This window comes from Martes martes, assembly GCF_963455335.1.
Source record: "Martes martes genome assembly, chromosome: 2".
Taxonomy (NCBI): domain Eukaryota; kingdom Metazoa; phylum Chordata; class Mammalia; order Carnivora; family Mustelidae; genus Martes; species Martes martes.
This window is the reverse complement of record NC_137889.1, coordinates 71827512-71843967: the sequence shown is the minus strand read 5'-3', so window position 1 is coordinate 71843967 and position 16456 is coordinate 71827512.

The following is a 16456-nucleotide window of genomic DNA, read 5'->3' as shown; positions in this document are numbered from 1 at the left end:
TAGCAGCACAAATATTTCTTTTTCATTAATGATAATGATTCTAATCTCTGTGAAATATATAGAATTATTATTCCAGGAATACGAACTTTGTTTCAAATTAATATACATGACTAATGTGCTAGAATCTAATTTTCAAAGTGATGAAAATAATTTTATAGTTATGTTACTTTTTTCCTCGACTTTTAATTAAATTTCTTCTATAATGATTTGGAGATCTGATTTGAAAAATAATTAAAAATGGGTTATTTTTATTCATGAATTCTGTTGCTAATAAATGGAAAGGGTCACCAATTAAAGTGAAATTTAAATGGACTTTAGAATATCAGACTAAGGGGCACCTGGGTGGCTCAGTGGGTTGAAGCCTCTGCCTTCAGCTCAGGTCACGATCTCGGGGTCCTGGGATCGAGCCCCACATCCGGCTCTCTGCTCAGCGGGAAGCCTGCTTCCCTTCCTCTCTCTCTGCCTGCCTCTCTGCCTACTTGTGATCTCTGTCTGTCAAATAAATAAATAAAAATCTTAAAAAAAAATTAAAAAAATTTAAAAAAAAAAAAGAATATCAGAATAAGTCCAAAGTGTGGAGATAAAGATAATTTTTAAAATCACATTTTGTTCACTTATCCATGACATGGATGTATGTTATTACTTATATGTGAATTCACTTAAAGAACTGCTTTAAATTTCAACATCAATTACCTCCATCAATTTATAAAAATTGACATGGCATTTTGAATAGGACACGTGTGATATGCTAAGTAAAAATCTATTATTATAAATGAGAAGCAATATAATTCAGGAAAGATAATTTTTGCTATTCTGTATCAGAAAGAACTCTGAAGTAAACAAAAAGTGAGATTATAGAGATCGCTAGCTAGGATGACTAATAATCATATTTTTAAAGTTCTAGGACAAGAAACTTTTTTTAAATAGTACATGGATTTGGGTGACATATAATTTTGGTATTTAAGCTAACACATCATTTGTTTGTGCATTAGAAATTAAGAGAACTGTCATAGAGGATGGCCACCAGGGAAAGTCCAATGGCCTCACCAACATGATTACTGATCTTGCCCTCAGCTCCTTTTTTTTTTTTTTTTTTAAGATTTTTACTTATTTGAGAGGGAGAGAATGAGAGAAAGAGAGAGAGCATGAGAGTGGGAAAGTCAAAGGGAGAAGCAGAATCTCCACCAAGCAGGGAGCCTGATTCGGGACTCGATCCCAGTACTCCAGGATCATGACCCGAGCCAAAGGCAGTCACTTAACCAACTGAGCCACCCAGGTGCCCTTGCCCTCAGCTCTTAATTTTGAGAAAATTGAATTCATTCATTCAAAAAATATTTTTGTGGTACTTTTTATATTTTATATACTTTTTTATGTACTTTGAGTATGCTAGTTAAGACCAAGGAATTGTCCTCCCCCTAGGGCTTAATTAGTGGTAGGGACATATTTTTTCTTAAGAAAGGAAAAAATATCATTTTCATTACAGATGAGATGAAGAAAGTAAACAAAGGTAGAAACAGTATTGTAAGTGGAAGGATCTATTAAAAATAGGGCAAGTAAGATATTTCTAAGGAGGCAATATTTAAGCAAAGGTCTAGACAAGAGAAAGAGCCACCCTTGCCAAAACATGGAGATAGGGATCTACATAAATGAAAAGCAAGTTAAATGTCAATTGTTAAGGTTTTGAGTATGAGGCAAGGCAAGCTTGGTGTCTGCAAGACACCAAGAAGATGGAATTCAGTCTGTAGTAGAATGAGCCATTGGAGAAGAGGTTGGAGAAAAAGGCAGAAAGATAGGGTAGATTATGGATGATCTTGTATGACTTGGGAAGGTGTTTGATGGGTTTTCAGAAGCCACGGAAGGATTTTGAAAAAATGAATAACATATCCAATTTTCTCTGTTTCCTGTGTGGAGAATGGACTCTACATAGTAGGGCAAGTTGTCATAGAATCTCTGTGAGGAGGATTTTGCAGCAGTCTCAGCTTAGATTAAGACAGTTGTGGTGGAAGGGATGAAAATGAATGACCATATTCAGGATATATGATAAAGATAGCATCAACAGAACTTGCTGATGCTTCAGGGTTCACAAAGGTAGTAAAAGATGAGACCTAGATTTTTGGCTTAAGCAACTCAGTGGATGGTAATGACATTGACATGGAAGAGCAAATTTGTAGTGTAAGACAAAAATGTATAGTTTTTTTAATACAGTTTCAGACATTTAAATGAAGGTGTTGAAACAGTATTTTGGAGCTCAGAGATAAGACATGAAATTTAGATCCATAAATACATGGATGGTTTTAAATTTCAGGGATTAAATTTGATAATAAAGGGCAAGTGTTTACACTTAAGAAAAAAAAATAAACAGAAAAAGACTAAAGACCAATCCCTGGAAATGTTCTAAATATGGAAATTGGTAAGAGGAATTTACAATAAAGGAGGTTGAGAAGTTGCACAATGAAGTCAAAGTAAAACCAGAAGAGAGAGGTGTTCTAAAAGCCAAGTGAACAGCATCCAAATAAGATGAAAAGAGATTTAACCACTAGATTTACAAAGATTGCCATCATTCATGACAAAAGAAATTTCTGGGTAGTAGGGGAAACCCTGATTGAAATGATGTGAAGCATGAATAGTTAAAGTAGAAAGAGGGAGGACAGTTAATTCTGTGAAGGACCTTTCCCTATGTCAAGGAAAAGAAAAATGGAGTTGTAGCTGGTAGAGAATGTAGAGTCAAGGGAATTTCTTTTCTGTTTCATTGGTTGCTTGCTTTTTTTTTTTTTTTTAAGATTTTATTTATTTATTTATTTGACACAGAGAGATCACAAGTAGGCAGAGAAGCAGGCAGAGAGAGAGAGAGAGAGAAGCAGGCTCCCTGCTGAGCAGAGAGCCCGATGCAGGACTCGATCCCAGGACCCTGAGATCATGACCTGAGCCAAAGGCAGTGGCTTAACACACTGAGCCACCCAGGCACCCCGGTTGCTTGTTTTTTAAAATGACAGTTGCTATGACACATTTTGGGGCTAATGGAAATATTAAAAGAATAAAATGATAATGATGAAAAAAATGGGATGATTTCAAGAGTAAAGACCTTGTACAAGTTAAGCAAGAATGCTTAAGTCAAGTGCTTGGATACAGATAGGAAAAGAGCCTAAGTTAGGATCAATTACCATTATTACAGGGGGTGAGGAAGAATATAATCATACAGATATACATGATGGATGAAAACTTCATGATTTTTATTAATGCATATTTTCTCAATGAAACAATAAGAGGCATCTGCCACAAATTAGATATGTGGAAGAGTGTGGAGGGTTGAGGTTTGTGAAAATTAATATGTGAAACAGACATTCAAGAGACTGGAAAAGATGAGCAGGACTTTCAAACCCAGTTATCACACACTTGATATTTTCTGTCATATATTTAAGTTGTACTCAATCAATCTAGTGTTTTATTGATTGTGATGTGACCATAGATAGCTCTCTCCTTCTATAAATATTTTGACCACATACTTATTAGATTTAGATCGACCAACATAACACAAACATGTGAATTTTATAGTAAACAACTGACTTAGCAAGAATTATTAGTGTAATTTGTAAGCCCTGCACTTTTTAATGGTCCAATAGTTACTCACTTCATTAGTGTTAATGTCTGCAAAGTACACAAATCTGTATTCTAAAAAGAACATCAACTTAACTATGTTTATAAGACAAAATATCCTTCACTCCAGTCTGAGACATAGGACTTCAGAAAACCATCGTCATTTAAAATTAGAGTAATTACTTTTTCTCAGATGTTTATTGCTGCTCTAACTCTGTTGAAGTCAAAATTATAGACTTAATTATTTTCAGACACGATATGAAATTATTAATATATCTTCTTTTCATTTGTCATTTTTTAAAGGGACTTAGAGATAATTAAACAATAAGAAAAATTTATTTTTTTTATTTTTTTATTTTAATAAACATATAATGTATTTTTATCCCCAGGGGTACAGGTCTGTGAATCGCCAGGTTTACACATTTCACAGCACTCATCATAACACATACCCTCCCCAATGTCCATTTCCCCACCACCCTCTCCCGTCCCCCCCCCCTCGCAACCCTCTGTCTGTTTTTTGAGATTGAGTCTTTTATGGTTTGTCTCCCTCCCAATCCCATCTTTTCCTACCACCCCCCAAGCCCCCCCCGCCACCTTGCATCTCCACTTCCTCATATCAAAGAGATCATATGATAGTTGTCTTTCTCCGATTGACTTATTTCGCTAAGCATGATACCCTCTAGTTCCATCCATGTCGTTGCAAATGGCAAGATTTCATGTCTTTTGATGGCTGCATAGTATTCCACTGTGTATATATACCACCTCTTCTTTATCCATTCATCTGTTGATGGACATCTAGGCTCTTTCCACAGTTTGGCTATTGTGGACATTGCTGCTATAAACATTCGGGTGCACGTGCCCCTTCGGAGCACCACGTTTGTATCTTTAGGATATATACCCAGTAGTGCAATTGCTGGGTCATAGGGTAGCTCTATTTTCAGTTTTTTGAGGAACCTCCACACTGTTCTCCAGAGTGATTGCACCAGCTTGCATTCCCACCAGCAGTGTAGGAGGGTTCCCCTCTCTCTGCATCCTCACCAGCATCTGTCATTTCTTGACTTGTTAATTTTAGCCATTCTGACTGGTGTGAGGTGGTATCTCATTGTGGTTATGATTTGTATTTCCCTGATGCTGTGATGTGGAGCATTTTTTCATGTGTCTGTTGGCCATCTGGATGTCTTCTTTGCAGAAATGTCTGTTCATGTCCTCTGCCCATTTCTTGACTGGATTATTTGTTCTTTGGGTATTGAGTTTGATAAGCTCTTTATAGATTTTGGATACTAGACCTTTATCTGATATGTCTTTTGCAAATATCTTCTCCCATTCTGTCAGTTGTCTTTTGGTTTTGTTAACTGTTTCCTTTGCTGTGCAAAAGCTTTTGATCTTAATGAAATCCCAATATTTCATTTTTGCCCTTGCTTCTGTTGCCTTTGGCGATGTTCCTAGGAAGAAGTTGCTGTGGTTGAGGTCAAAGAGGTTGCTGCCTGCATTCTCCTCAAGGATTTTGATAGATTCCTTTCTCACATTGAGGTCCTTCATCCATTTGGAGTCGATTTTCGTGTGTGGTGTAAGGAAATAGTCCAATTTCATTTTTCTGCATGTGGCTGTCCAATTTTCCCAGCACCATTTGTTGAAGAGACTGTGTTTTTTCCATTGGATATTCTTTCCTGCTTTGTCGAAGATTAGTTGACCATAGAGTTGAGGGTCTATTTCTGGGCTCTCTATTCTGTTCCATTGGTCTATATGTCTGTTTTTGTGCCAGTACCATACTGTCTTGATGATGACAGCTTTGTAATAGAGCTTGAAGTCTGGAATTGTGATGCCACCGACTTTGGCTTTCTTCTTCAATATTCCTTTGGCTATTCGAGGTCTTTTCTGATTCCATATAAATTTTAGGTTTATTTGTTCTATTTCTTTAAAAAAAATGGATGGGGTTTTGATAGGGATTGCATTAAATGTGTAGATTGCTTTAGGTAGAATAGATAAGACATTATCACAATATTTGTTCTTCCAATCCATGAGCATGGAATATTTTTCCATTTCTTTGTGTCTTCCTCAATTTCTTTCATGAGTACTTTATAGTTTTCTGAGTATAGATTCTTTGCCTCTTTGGTTAGATTTATTCCTAGGTATCTTATGGTTTTGGGTGCGATTGTAAATGGGACTGACTCCTCAATTTCTCTTTCTTCTGTCTTGTTGTTAGTGTAAAGAAATGTGACTGATTTCTGTGCATTGACTTTATATCCTGACACTTTACTGAATTCCTGTATAAGTTCTAGCAGTTTTGGAGTGGAGCCTTTTGGGTTTTCCACATATAGTATCATATCATCTGCAAAGAGTGATAGTTTGACTTCTTCTTTGCCGATTTGGATGCCTTTAACTTCTTTTTGTTGTCTGATTGCTGAGGCTAGGACTTCTAGTACTATGTTGAACAGTAGTAGTGATAACGGACATCCCTGCCATGTTCTTGACCTTAGTGGAAAAGCTTTCAGTTTTTCTCCATTGAGAATGATATTTGCGGTGGGTTTTTCATAGATGGCTTTGATAATATTGAGGTATGTGCCTTCTATCCCTACACTTTGAAGAGTTTTAATCAGGAAGGGATGCAGCACTTTGTCAAATGCTTTTTCAGCATCTATTGAGAGTATCATATGGTTCTTACTCTTTCTTTTATTAATGTATTGTATCGCATTGATGGATTTGCAGATGTTGAACCAACCTTGCAGCCCTGGAATAAATCCCACTTGGTCGTGGTGAATAATCCTTTTAATGTACTGTTGGATCCTATTGGCCAGTATTTTGGTGAGAATTTTCGCATCTGTGTTCATCAAGGATATTGGTCTGTAATTCTCTTTTTTGGTGGGATCCTTGTCTGGTTTTGGGATCAAGGTCATGCTGGCCTCATAGAATGAGTTTGGAAGTTTTCCTTCCATTTCTATTTTTTGGAACAGTTTCAGGAGAATAGGAATTAATTCTTCTTTATATGTTTGGTAGAATTCCCCTGGGAAGCCATCTGGTCCTGGACTTCTGTTTGTTTGGAGATTTTGATGACTGTTTCAATCTCCTTACTGGTTGTGTGTCTGTTCAGGTTATCTATTTCTTCCTGGTTCAGTTGTGGTAGTTTATATGTCTCTAGAAATGTATCCATTTCTTCCAGATTGTCAAATTTGTTGGCGTAGAGTTGCTCGTAGTATGTTCTTATAATTGTTTGTATTTCTTTGGTGTTGGTTGTGATCTCTCCTCTTTCATTCATGCTTTTATTTATTTGCGTCCTTTCTCTTTTCTTTTGGATAAGTCTGGCCAGGGGTTTGTCAAGCTTATTAATTCTTTCAAAGAACCAGCTCCTAGTTTCGTTGATTTGTTCTATTGTTTTCTTAGTTTCTATTTCATTGATTTCTGCTCTGATCTTTATGATTTCTCTTCTCCTGCTGGGTTTAGGCTTTCTTTGTTGTTCTCTCTCCAGCTCCTTTAGGTGTAGGGTTAGGTTGTGTATTTGAGACCTTTCTTGTTTCTTGAGAAAGGCTTGTACTGCTATATATTTTCCTCTCAGGACTGCCTTTGTTGTGTCCCACAGATTTTGAACTGTTGTGTTTTCATTATCATTTGTTTCCATGAATTTTTTCAATTCTTCTTTAATTTCCTGGTTGACCCATTCATTTTTTAGAAGGATGCTGTTTAGTCTCCATGTATTTGTGTTCTTTCCAAATTTCCTCTTGTGATTGAGTTCTAGCTTCAGAGCATTGTGGTCTGAAATATGCAGGGAATGATCTCAACCTTTTGGTACCGATTGAGTCCTGATTTATGACCCAGGATGTGGTCTATTCTGGAGAATGTTCCATGTGCACTAGAGAAGAATGTATATTCTGTTGCTTTGGGATGGAATGCTCTGAATATATCTGTGATGTCCATCTGGTCCAGTGTGTCATTTAAGGCCTTTATTTCCTTGTCGATCTTTTGCTTAGATGATCTGTCCATTTCAGGGAGGGGAGTGTTAAAGTCCCCTGCTATTATTGTATTACTGTTAATGTATTTCTTTGATTTTGTTATTAATTGGTTTATATAGTTGGCTGCTCCCATGTTAGGGGCATAGATATTTAAGATTGTTAGGTCTTCTTGTTGGACAGACCCTTTGAATATGATAGAGTGTCCTTCCTCATCTCTTATTATAGTCTTTGGCTTAAACTCTAATTGATCTGATATAAGGATTGCCACCCCAGCTTTCTTCTGATGTCCATTAGCATGGTACATTTTTTTCCACCCCCTCACTTTAAATCTGGAGGTGTCTTCGGCTCTAAAATGAGTTTCTTGTAGGCAGCATATTGATGGGTTTTGTTTTTTTATCCATTCTGATACCCTGTGTCTTTTGATTGGGGCATTTAGCCCATTAACATTCAGGGTGACTATTGAGAGATAGGAATTTAGTGCCATTGTATTGCCTGTAAGGTGACTGTTACTGTATATTGTCTCTGTTTCTTTCTGATCTACTATTTTTAGGGTCTCTCTTTACTTAGAGGACCCCTTTTAATATTTCCTGTAGAGCTGGTTTGGTGTTTGCAAATTCTTTCAGCTTTTGTTTGTCCTGGAAGCTCTTTATCTCTCCTTCTGTTTTCAATGATAGCCTAGCCGGATATAGTATTCTTGGTTGCATGTTTTTCTCGTTTAGTGCTCTGAATATATCATGCCAGTTCTTTCTGGCCTGCCAGGTCTCTGTGGATAGGTCTGCTGCCAATCTAATGTTTTTACCCTTGTATGTTACAGACTTCTTTTCCCAGGCTGCTTTCAGGATTTTCTCTTTGTCGCTAAGACTTGTAAATTTTACTATCAGATGACGAGGTGTGGGCCTATTTTTATTGATTTTGAGGGGCGTTCTTAGCATCTCCTGGATTTTGATGTTTGTTCCCTTTGCCATATTGGGGAAATTCTCTCCAATAATTGTCTCCAATATACCTTCTGCTCCCCTCTTTCTTCTTCTTCTGGAATCCCAATTATTCTAATGCTGTGTCGTCTTATGGTGTCACTTATCTCTCAAATTCTCTCCTCATGGTCCAGTATTTGTTTGTCTCTCTTTTGCTCAGCTTCTTTACTCTCTGTCATTTGGTCTTCTATGTCACTAATTCTTTCTTCTGCCTCATTCATCCTAGCAGTGAGAGCTTCCATTTTTTATTGTACCTCATTAATAGCTTTTTTAATTTCAACTTGGTTAGATTTTAGTTCTTTTATTTCTCCAGAAAGGGCTTTTATCTCTCCGGAGAGGGTTTCTCTAATATCTTCTGTGCCTTTTTCAAGCCCGGCTAGAACCTTGAGAATTGTCATTCTGAACTCTAGATCTGTCATGTTATCAATGTCCATATTGATTAGGTCTCCAGCCTTCGGTACGGCCTCTTGTTCTTTTTTTTGAGGTGAGTTGTTCCGCCTTGTCATTTTGTCCAGATAAGATTTGCTTTCTCCTGCTGTGGAATTCTGCTGTTCTTGGTGACTGAAGTTGGTTTTGGATGGGTTTCTTGTTGATCTTCTGGGGGAGGGGCCTGTTGTAGTGATTCTCAAGTGTCTTTGCCGCAGGCGGAATTGCACCACCCTTGCCAGGGGCCGGGTTAAGTAATCTGCTCGGGTTTGCTTTTGGGAGCTTTTGTTCCCTGAGCGCTTTCCGTAGAGTTCCGGAGGATGGGAATGAAGATGGCGGCCTCCCAATCTCTCGGCGCGGAGGAGCTGAGAGCTTGGGGTTCCGCTCCTCAGTGCGCTCTCAGAGCAAAGCGCCCAACCGCCCCACCTCCCTGGCCTGTGGTCACGCCTTGAGGAAAGCAGTCAATTGCTGGAGCTGGAGAACAGCGCACGGTCGCTTCCGTCTCCGTGGCTTCCGGCCGCGCTCTGAGCCCACCCAGCCTGTGACCGGCACAAGGTAACCCCGGGCTTAGAGCTCACTCCTCGGCTTTGTCGCTGTAGCCGGCTTCCCCGCTCTAATACCTGCGAGCTCTGCGGCACTCAGACACCCCCGGTCCTTCTGTGACCCCATGGGACCTGGGGTTATGCGGACCCCGCCTGGGTTTCCCCCCTGTTTAGCCTCTGGAGCGATGTCTCCCAGTGGAGCCGACTTTAAAAATCCCGATTTTGTGCTCGGTTGCTCCGCCGCTTGCCAGGAGCCAGCCCCTCCCCCCGGGTCTATCTTCCCGTCGCTTTGGATTCACTTCTCCGCAGGTCCTACCTTTCAGAAAGTGATCGATTTTCTGTTTCTAGAATTGTTGCTCTTCTCTTTGATTTCCCGTTGGATTTGTAGGTGTTCACAATGGTTAGATAAGCTATCTAGCTGATCTCCTGCTACCCGATGTCGTCTCAGCCTGCTACTTCTCCGCCATCTTGACTCCCTCAACAATAAGAAAAATTTATACATCAGAATAAATATATAGGTCTCTGTTACCAGGTAACAAAGTTTGACCAAAATTTTTCCTGTTTGTAGAGTTTTTTCCCAGTTATGTTTATTTTTAACTATGATAACAAGATGTTTGTAAAAAAGAATAAGAGCAAAACCAAGAGTTATTTAAAGGTCTTGTTTTTTGGTGTATTTACTAGAAATTGAAATGAATGATTATTATGACTGACTAGCAAATTCTTCTGAAACAAATATATTTGTCAACTAATAAACTGATAACTATTTTGATAATAAATTACAATGTTCAAATCACTCAGCTTTATAGAATTGAGTTACATTCTTTTTTTAAAAAAGATTTATTTTAGAGAGACAGAGAGAGAGTGAACAGAGGGAGAGAAGTGGAGGAAGGAGAGAGAAAATCTCAGGAAGACTCCCCACTAAGCACAGAGCTCAAAGTGGGGCTGGATCTCATGACTCTGAGATCATGACCTGAACAAAAAAAAAAAAAAAAAAATCAAGAGTTGGCTGCCTAACCAAATGAGCCACCCAGGTGCCCTGAGTTACATTACTCCTTTTAGCTTTTTAGTTTTTGATGTGATATTCAATGATTCGGTAGTTGCATATATAATGTCCAGTGCTCATCACATCTCATGCCCTCCTGAATACCCATCACCAAGTTACCCCATCCCCCCAACAACCTTCCCTTCCACAACCCTCAGTTTGTTTCCGAGAGTCAAGGGTCTGTCATGGTTTGTCTCCCTCTCTGATTTCTTCCCATTCAGTTTTCCCTCCCTTCCCCTATGATCCTCTGCAATATTTCCTAGGTTCCATATACAAGTGAAACCATATGATAATTGTCTTTCTTTAATTGGCTTATTTCACTTAGAATAATCCCTCTAGGTCCATCCCTGTTGATATAAATGGTAGGTATTCCAAGTTACATCTTGTTGTTTTTTTGTTTGTTTAAATATTTTATTTATTCATTTGACAGAGAGAGAGAGAAAGAGCACAAGTAGGGGGAGCAGCAGAGGGAGCGGTAGAATCAGGCTCTCTGCTGAGCAGGGAGCCCAATACAAGCCTCCATCCCAGGACCCTGGGATCATTACCTAAGCCAAAAGTAGATGCTTAACCAACTGAGCCACCCAGGCACCCCCAAGTTACATTCTTATAATAAAACTACCATTCCCACCAAAACACATATTTGAATACACTTCTCAGAGTTTATAGTTATTTAAAAAGTAAAACTAGAATGTGTATTACACTCTCTCTCATTCTGGCTGCAGCAACATTCATCCTTGGATACATGGACTCATGTATCCAATTACTTTCATGAGAAAGTAATTTACTATTTCATTACATTACAATATATTTTAAAGACATTTATGTTTTTGGCAAAATGTGCACCATTACTCCAAGAAAATCTATCAAGAAGAAACAATTTTAACACTTAGAAACTTATGTTCACAGGATATTTTTAAGATTTATTTATTTACTTTTGAGAGAGAGAGAGCACATAAGCAGGAGGAGGGGCAGAAGGAGAGGGAGAGAATCCGAAGCAGGCTTGGACTCTTTGTTGAGTGCAGAACCCAGTTTAGGGCTCAATCTTACCAGCTGAGATCATCACCTGAGCTGAAATCAAGAGTATGCCACTTAACCAACTAAGTCACCTAGGTGCCCCAAATGTTCACAGAATTTTTTAAAATAAAATTTCAATGTATAAAATAAGAATTTCTAGTAATGGTGTCCAAGTGAAGTAGGTGTGTAGACTCAACCACTTTAGATAGATAATGATTATATTATATTATAACAATAATTATAATTAAAATAATAATTTAATTATATTATAATTAAAATAATTAATTATAATTAAATTAATAAATTTAATTATATATAATTAAAATAATAATTATATTAAAATAAAAAATATATTAAAATTAAAAATCGACTATGTAAATATTCTAGAATATTCTAGAAGTTGCTCAGCATCAGCCAGAAGCCATAGGAAATTGTACTCTCAAAATTCAGCTCAAAAACAATAAGAAATTTACATTTGAGACTTTGGAGCTTGACTTTGTGGCTTTGGGATTACTAGTCCTCTTAAATCCCACAGCTACAATGATGCAAACAGGTATGGAAAAAAAAAAAAAAAAAAAAGTCTTACAAGGTCAGAGTACCAGAAGTGAGTTTAGGATTGAAAGAGGAACTAACAATTTAACAAAAATATTGGACATTCAAAAAAAAAATAGCCAAGTGTGACACATGTCTAGTAGATTGTCAGTAGATGCTAATTCTAAGTGAGCCCACATGTGGATTTAGGAGAAGACCTCAAAGCCCCAACCATAAACATTTGGACATAAGAAGAAATGGAAATTTGAGCAGCTATTAACATTAATTCCATAATAGGAATAAACTTTACCAAGAACTCCAGACAAGTTTGGCTTCACTGTTGAAATCAATCAACTACTACAGAAAGAAATAATATAATATTGCACAAATTCTTTTAAAACTAGATGAAAAAGAAATATTTCATAACTCATTTTATGAAGTCATGATTCCTTTGATAACAAAGCTAGACAAATCTTTTTTGAGAAAGAAAATACCATCATATCCTTTATGAATATTAGATATAATTTTTAAAGAAAATATTAGCAAACCAAATTGAATATATTAAAAATATAAAATGTAAAATCCAAAAACAGTTTTCTCCAGGAATACAGGTTAACTTAACATTCAAAATAAATTAATATAACTCAACATTTTGATAGAATAAAGGAAATCATTCATTTAATTATCTAAATCATTTGAGAAAAAGAAACTTTAAAAAATCCACTAATCATTCATGATGAAAAAAAGAAACTCTTAGTAAACTATGAATAGATGATGCCCTCAAACTGAAAATATATCTTTTAAGGACCCATAGTTAATAATGTAATAATTTAATGGTGAAAATTGAATACTCCCCTCTAGGATTCATAAAAGGCTAGGATGCCTACTTTCCCATTTATTCAAAGTTACACTGAATTCCTAGTCAAGAAAATAAAGAAAAATAAATTTTAAAAACTATAGATTGGAAAGTAAGGGGTAAAACTATCTTTCTTCCTCAAAGTGGCCTATTAATGTGGAACATCCTAAAGATTTACAAAAAACCTGCAAAAACTGACAAGTTAACTTAGCAAGGACAAAGAATACAATGTAAATATGTACAAATCAATGGCATACCCATTTATTAGTACTAATTAACTATAAAATAAAATAACAAATACAATATGATTTTCAATGGTTAAGAAAATGTGAGGTATTTCAGATAAAATTAAAATTAATTCACTGAAAACAACAAAATATTCATGTAAAAAACAGACTTCAATAAATTGAGAAATACACTATGTTCATGAATCATGAGATTAAATTTTGTATAAAGATCATTTTTCCTCAAAATGAACCTATGAATTCAGTACAATCTCAATTAAAAGAAACGGGCAAACTGTTTTAAAACCCAAAAAATAATGGAAATAATTCTCAGGAGCCAAAGAAATTTAAAAAAAGGAGGAGGCAGAGAAAGAGGAGAAGAAACAGGGGAAGAGAATGTCAACTTTGGAAAATTCACATTAATTGATTTTCACACTTATTATAAAGCTACTGTTATTAATTAAGACAATGTAATACTGGTGAAAGGAAAAATATTCAGGTCAAGGAAGCATCATGTAGAGTCCACTAATAGACCCATACATACATGATATAATAATTTTTGACTCAAGGACCAGTATAAATTAATGAACAAAAGAAAACCTTTTAAACAAATAGTGCTGTAAGACTGAGTTTTCCTATGGGAAAAAATAAAGCATGACTCTTACTTTATGCCATAGGAAATATGAGTATTGGCGATGTATCTTGTAAAAGGTGTAACTATAAACTTCTAAAAGAAACATTGTGACACTGGAGTAGGCAAAAATCTTTTAAAACACAAAGAGCAGAAACCTAAAAATTATTAAGTGGACTTTGTCCAATTATTAATTAAAAATAAATGAAGAAGATTTTCCCATTCATAGGACTCCATTTCAAAAACAAAAGACAAGGCATACACATAAATTTGTGAATCAAAGAAGATAAAGAATATGTGTCTAGAATGTACAAAGATCTCATACAACTCAGTACTAAACCCATCAACTCAGTTGCAAAATGGATAAACAATTTGAACAATTTACATAAGAAGACATAAAAATGGCCATTTAGTATATGAAATGATACTCTGTATTCTTAGTAATAAGGGAATTGCAAATTAGAAGCATAATGTGATATAACCACAGTTATAAACTAAAATTTTAAAAGGTGATAATGTCGAATGTTGGCTTAAAACCGTCCTTATTTATGCAACAACCAGGTGATCAACAGGTAAATGAGTAAATAATAAGTATTATATCCATACAATGGAATACTACTTAGCAATAGGAGGAATGAACTCTTGATATACACATGAACCAATCTCAAAAATATTCTACTGAAAAAGTCCCAACAGAAGAGAATACATCTCATACAATTCCATTTATATGAAATTCTAGATAAAGCAAAATAATTTACAGTTGCAAAAAACAGATCAGTGATTGCCTAAGGCAAGAGATGGATGGAAGAAGAAACTACAGAGGAATACGGGAACACCTTTGTGGGTGATGGAAGTACTTTGAATCTTGATTGTGGTTTCAGTTTCACATATATGTATACCTTCAAAAATTAGCAAATAATACGCCTTAAATGGATGCAATTAATTGTAGAAAATTTAAAGTTGTTTATAAAAATAACAAAGATTAGTGGAAAAGAACTAGTGGCTTAGAGATTTAAATGAAAACCTTTACAAGCTTAGAAAAAATATATATATGCATAATTTAATACTATAACCTCTCCAAAAAATATACAAACATAAATTACCTCATGATAAACATCTAAAAGGGAAGTAGAATAGAAATAGGAGCTCAGAGAGGCAGAGGAAGGACACAGAATATTCCACTGTTAAATAAGAACATATAATTGTTTTTTAAATGATAGTGGGAATAGAATTGCTATGGTATTTGGATATCAGTGGATGCTTTTAGAAGAATAAAAAGATAAAATACAACTATCTAATCTTGAATAAAAATATTTATATGAGACCTTTAAAAAGGATAAAGAGGTACATAGTTCTTCAGAATTCACTAGAGAAGGGACACCTGGGTGACTCAGTCAGTTAAATGTCTGCCTTCAGCTCAGGTCATGATCTCAGTGTCCTGGGATCCATCCCTGCCTCCAGCTCGCCTTGAGCACCCCCCTTCTTAAGCTCCCTGCTCAGTGGGAGTCTGTTCCCTCCTCTCCCTTTGCCCCTCACCCTGCTCATGTGCTTTCTCTCTCAAATAAATAAATAAGAATTTTAAAAATATTCATTAGTGGAGCATCTGGGTGGCTCAGTCATTTAAGCGTCTGCCTTCAGCTCAGGTCATGATCCCAGGGTCCCGAGATTGAGTCCCGCATTGGACTCCTTGCTGAGTGGAGCACCTGCTTCTCCCTCTGCCAGCAACTCCCCCTGCTTTGTGCTCACTCTCTCTCTCTCTCTCTCTCTCTGTCTTGACAAATAAATAAATAAAATCTTTAAAAAATTTTAAAATCTTCATTAGGGAATACTGAGACAAAATCACTGTCTAGCTGGAAACAAATTTGTTCTATTTATAGCCACCTTCTTACAATTGTTGTTTTTAGGTATCTTGTGGTGCTCAAGGAGGCAGTGTTATTATATAATATAAAATTTATATTAAACAAGTTTTGTTAATAACTCATTTTTGGAATAATGTATAAAATTAAAATTCCAAATTATTAATAAATATAAACACCACAAGACAAGAATCTTTGTCTTGTTCAGTGAAATACCCCAAGCACCTAGTACATTTCCAGGCACATATTAGTTGCCTCATAAATATTTGCAAATAAATCAAATAAATGATATAAAATTTGACTCCTAGGAGGATTAAATGATTGTTCAGTATAGCCTACTATACAGGAATTCAAATTTTATCTAGAAGATTGCCTGGTGAATAGTTTCCAAAAACAAAAAATCAGAAGATTACCGTTGAATGGCTTCCAGCCAGAATAGCCTGAATTGGGATTGCTTTAGTTAGCTACTGCAAATCTGAGGTTGCGGATTTCCTATGACCTACATCCACTGGCTTCTCATTTAAGCTTCTAAATTCTGGCATAGAATGGTGCCAGAGAGCAGAAGCAACAGAAAAGACCAACAGATATCTAAAAGCTTATGCTCAGATATACCATACCACCACTTGGTCATATTCCATTGGTTGAAGCAAGTCGCATGACTAAATCCAAAATCAAAGGCACATAAAAGTATATACATATAACAGAAATGAAGAAAGTGAATGATCATGAATGCTAGCATAACCTACAATGTACCTCACATTCAGGTCAATGTACCTCTAACTTAAGCAACTATTAGTGGGTACTACCAATATTTGCCACACTCTT